Genomic DNA, 5,466 nt, shown 5'->3' with positions numbered 1-5,466 from the left:
GGTCAAACCAGGCCTTTGGGCTTACACAGCTGCCTTCCATATTGCCTTCCAAGCAGCTGGGCACGTGAGCTGCTCCAGCAAGTCGGAGTCACATTGTGCAAACTGCTGTGTATTCCTGGCAGCTTTGACACTGGCTGGGTCCCTCCAGGAAATGAAGGGAAAGCTCCAAGTGAGCTTGACAAGAGCTGCCCTGGGAGAGGAAGCAAGAGACACTTGACCTTATTAAATTTCCAGCACAGACTCTTTCAAAGGGGCATGCGGTGTCTTAAGCTCCCAAAGTTCTCTAGGGCCTACCACTGTGTTCATTATCCAGTATGTGCTCAGCTAAATTTTACTGAATGGATGGAGGCATGCATGACCATATGAAAGGTGTGTGACTGTTTGTTTTGTGTAAGGCCAATAAGGAATATAGCATTAATTTGGAATTACTTTGACAAGTTCCTTGAGTCAGTGCCTACCTAGTCTGTTACAACCCTGCTCTGAACCTGTCCTTTTTTCCTCATTGCCTACAAAATTTACTCTCCTTGTCGGTTTTCTTAAGGCCATAGCATGATAAACCTGATTATATGATCAAAATGAAAGGCAATTTTTGTGTGATCCCAGGCTTCCCATATAAAACACATACTATCCTCTGGTAGCCAATGCTGAATAGTTACTGGAACATGATATGAGTACATCTCTCAAATACCATATGATAATTTGATACATGTTCAAATTTTGTAGTGATCAAATGTATGTATCATAGACTTTCAGTTCCTGAAACACTAATCATTATTTCTGTTTGGTGAGAAGTTACATGCTAAGCTTTTTAATTGATATTGAAATATATCTTAGATTGTTCTGGTATGCTAGAAAACCAGAACCAATGTCTCCTACTCCACACTGTTTTAGAATGGCTTATACAAACATTTCTCCATGCTTACCTTCTGCCATTCTACCTCCTATGATCCCTGTTTCTCTGTGTTCTTTGAATATATAAACTTTTAGTTTCTACAAATAAATGAGAACTTGGTATTTGTAATTCTGCATTGCAGACAGTGCTTGCCTTGGCTTATTTGGGATAATAGGATCAAAGCTTATAGAAATATATAAGGTTAAAATTAGATTCTTAAGACAACTTATCTAATTTTTTCTCTGTATTTAGGCAGCCTTTGTTTTGAAAAAGAAGCATAGATGATATTTTCAGTCCGGAATACTTTAGATGGACATAGCCATACATAAACATTAAGTATGTATGTCTACATACTAAGACTTTGAGATATATTGGGACCAACTATAGCTTTATTAGATGTTAAAAATAAAAACCCCAGGGTAACCACTCTTCTCTTATCATGAATAATTATCAAGAATCTTTCTTTTGAAATGATGAGGAATGTAGAATTGCATTTAGAATCAAGCCCCACAAACACAGTGGTGACGAACATAATTAACCTAATTTTGAGCACAAGTAGATTTTATTGAGTAGGGAAAGTTAGTATAGAATGAGTTAATGAGTTGAACTAAAGGTACCATGTCTTTTGCTTCCGATTTCTGGATTTTTCTAATAACTGTCAAAGTGATTCTGTATTTAAAATTCTAATACCACAAATAAATAGCAAGTAAAGGATAAGAACTCTATTCATCTCTTGATATTTTATTCATTATCTGCCCTATCAGTTACTACATACTAGTTGAGTCCACACAGAAGCTTGATAGGTGTATGACACAAATCAGGCAAGGTTCTAGGAATAGACTAATAATCAAAATAAGCAATGCTTCAAACTCTCATGGAATTTTCTTTGAGAGATAAAAAGCAATAAATAATAAATATGACTAACTGATAATGGGCATTCGTTGCTTTTTTGATGCTGTGAAAGAATACCCTGACCAGAGGAACTTAAGGAAGAATTATTTTTAGTGTTTTGTTCCATCACTAGGCTTGAGTCTATAAGAATGGGAAAGACATGGATGCAGGATTAGGAAGCTCAGAAGAGGCAGCATATAAAAACATAAGCAGAAAGCAGAGAACAAACTAGAACTGGTTTGAGGTTATAAATTCTCAAAACCCATCCCTAGTGAAATACTTCCTCCAGCAAGGCCTTCTCTTCTAAGGGCATCATAATCTCTAAAAAACAGTGCCACCACCTGGGGACTTAGTGCTCAAATATATGAGACTATGGGGAACATTTATCATTCAAACAACTACTCTTGTGTTTAATAATGTACTTATTTTGAATTCACTCTAGTTAGAAATCTGGGGAGGTATACAAAGCGAACTGGGAAATTTTTAATTCTATTCTTAAAGAAGCTATGTGCCAAGAACCTTAAGAAGAAAATGACTATATCATATCCCTGAGCATAGAGGTCCTAGTAACACTTAAGTCACCTTCCTTACTACATAAATACTATGCTGTGCTACACTTCACTATCCTTATGGAATTTGTCATTTATTAAAGCGTGCATTTTTATGAAGATATTTAAGTGAAGATTCATTCATACACGCATGTCCCCTGTGAGTGTGTTCACAGGTATCTGTATAGTTACATGTGCCTATGCATGTGAAAGCAAAAAGAAGGTATGAGGGTCTGTCACATCACAGTTACAAACATTTGCAGAGTTCAGTTTGCAGCACTATCTAAAAACAGGTGGGAGGGCATTCACCTGTACTTTCAGCAGTCAGAAAGTAGAAGCAGGAGAATGAGAAGTTCAAAGTCACCCTTAGTTACTATCTCAATGAGAGGGCAGAGGGAAGTGAAGAAACATTACTGTATAAATGTCATTTAACCCATTTCCCTGGTTTCTGATAGTCATAATATGGATGGTGGCATCATGATGGAAATATAAGGTTAGTTCAAAGAATTACTAAATAGGAAAGGAAACATTTAAACTTTGAAAGTATGAAATTACTTGGGAGAGATCATGAATATGGGAAGAGTCAGTTAGTATTAAAACTATCACAGTTGCCCTTTACTTTTTCTAAATAAGTTTGTTAACTTAAAATTCTTTTTCCTGGAAATCCACTGTCTATGATGGTGTAGTGTGTACAGCTTGTTTCCCAATGTCTGCTTGCTTCATGTTATGTTGATAAAACATCTGGACATGGAGCAATGTTGTCTCTTTTCTATCCAACTGATTCTGCATGTTTAAAAGCTGCAATTAGCTTTCTTAGTGAAAGTCATTTAAATACAGAACCCAATATTTTTCCTGATTTTCAATCACCAAAGAATGTTCTAGATAATTGCTAATGGTCATTTCAGGAAAAGGACTTTGCTGTAGACAACCACCAAGATAGTTGCTTCCAATTCTAGGTCATGACTAGGTCTACAGAGAGTGACGTATTATTTTAAATGCACTGTTTCTCTTACTAACTTTTTTCTTGAAAGTGGAGACTACTGTATGAGCATAAAAACCAATTTCTGTGCTGCTTTATGGTTTGAACTTTAAGTTATGAACATTACATGTTTTATCATCCTATATGTACATGGGAAGATCTATTTTGAGGATAATATCTCATGGCTAATTCTTCGGGGTAACTCTGAATGTATTTTAAATTTAAAATTCTCCTGGGGCCTTTCAATCCCACTTAGGATAACCAGATTCCTTATAATTAGCTCTCTAAAGTTCTTAGATGCTCTGGCCCTTGCCTTCTGAGATTGTCTTAATTGACCTCTTGTTTCTATGAGAACTGATCTTCTCTCTCTGCTTCTCATGTGGCAAATGGGGTTTTATGCTTTTAATGTTTTAATGGATTTCATTCTTGCTTGAATCATTTGCCCTGTCTGTGTTCTTTGCTTCATTTTCTTCTCTTGCTTCTAATGTAACTCAGGTTTTCAAGAAGTCTACCCTAGGGCTGGTGAGATGGCTCAGTCAGTAAGAGCACCCGACTGCTCTTCCGAAGGTCCGGAGTTCAAATCCCAGCAACCACATGATGGCTCACAACCATCCGCAACGAGATCTGGACACTCTTCCGGTTTGTCTGAAGACAGCTACACTGTACTTACATATAATAAATAAATCTTTAAAAAAAAAAAAAAAAGAAGTCTACCCTAACTGTCCCACAAAGAACTACTCTTTTTATTCCTCACACTGTTCTATTTCGAGCTTTTGTAGAAAAGGTGATTCTTTTTCCCCCATATTTTATTAAATTTGTGCTTCATCCTAGAAGGTTAGCTTCCTCATGATGTACATCGTTACTAAAATCCTCCTGACACATAGCAGGGATTAAACTAACAAGTGTTAAAAGAATAAGTGTGTATATATGATGTTCCTTTGATAAAATAATATTTTGCTTAGTATGCAGGTGCATATCCAAGATCACTGCATTCAGGTATCAGTGGCTGAAGGATCATTCAAAGTACAAGGCTAGCCTTATCTATATAGGAAGTTTCAGGCCAGCAGGCTACAGAGCAAGTGCTAGCTTCAAAAAGCAGTAACAATAAAATAAAATAAACCAGCAATAACAACATCAAGTTTTATCTTTTAACTTCCACATTAAAGAAGATCTCTAAGATGTACCAAATAAGAAACAATATGTAAGGAATTTCCATGAATCAATCAAATGGCTTGAAATTTTATCAATAATTCTAAAAGTAATATATACTCATTAATTCTGAAGCATTCTGTTATCTATTATTCTACTGTCCATTCTGTTTCTGTCTTGCTCCAAATGTTTGATATTTAAATACATGAGAGAATGGCTATTTTAAGGAAACGCATTCTCTTCATTCACAGTTAAAAATAAAGTTGACTGAAACCTCCTTCCTCAAGTAAATCACAATCACAAGTGGGATTAATATAACACTAAAAAAATGGCAATATCAAAGAACAGTAGAAAGGATAGTAAAGAAGTAACACTTCAGAAAAATTATAATTATTATAACTATAAAATTACTATTATTTAATATTATTTTGCTTTGCATTTTCATTCAGAAGTGGACTTTGAGAGTTTTTGATAACATTTAAATTATTGTTTTGTTGTTTTCATTTGGTTGCTTAGATCTTGAAGGGTGGATATAAATTTGTTATTGAACGTTTGAAGAAGTGATATTCTCAAGAGAAGAAAATTCCACAAAAATAATAAAAGCATTGTTCTAGTTCATAGATGTCACAGCTGGGCAGGGCTAGTGAGTGCTCCCCTCTTGGCAACTTGTACAGCCCCTTCCGGTTCTATGAAATCTAGACCGCAGGGAAGAGGATTTCAGCTCAGATATATCTCAAATTTTCTGAGTAAAATGAGGGTATTCCACTTTAAGTAAGATATATATTTTTTTAAAAAATTTAAAGTGAGAAATAATAACAGAAGCAGAAAGACAAGGAAATGTTAAAAAGCATCAAATTTTTATCATAGTATAATTTGTGTAACAATCATGTTGGAAACTATTAGGAATGTGAAATGAAGTTAAGAGTTGTGGTTTGTTCAGGGAGAAGTAAGGAGTCCACAAAAAACTGTTGAAGATGGAGGTAGCGCTGTAAAAGGGCTTTAAGAAG

This window comes from Mus caroli, chromosome 15, assembly GCF_900094665.2.
Source record: "Mus caroli chromosome 15, CAROLI_EIJ_v1.1, whole genome shotgun sequence".
Taxonomy (NCBI): Eukaryota; Metazoa; Chordata; class Mammalia; order Rodentia; family Muridae; genus Mus; species Mus caroli.
Note: the sequence above shows the minus strand (reverse complement) of the source record.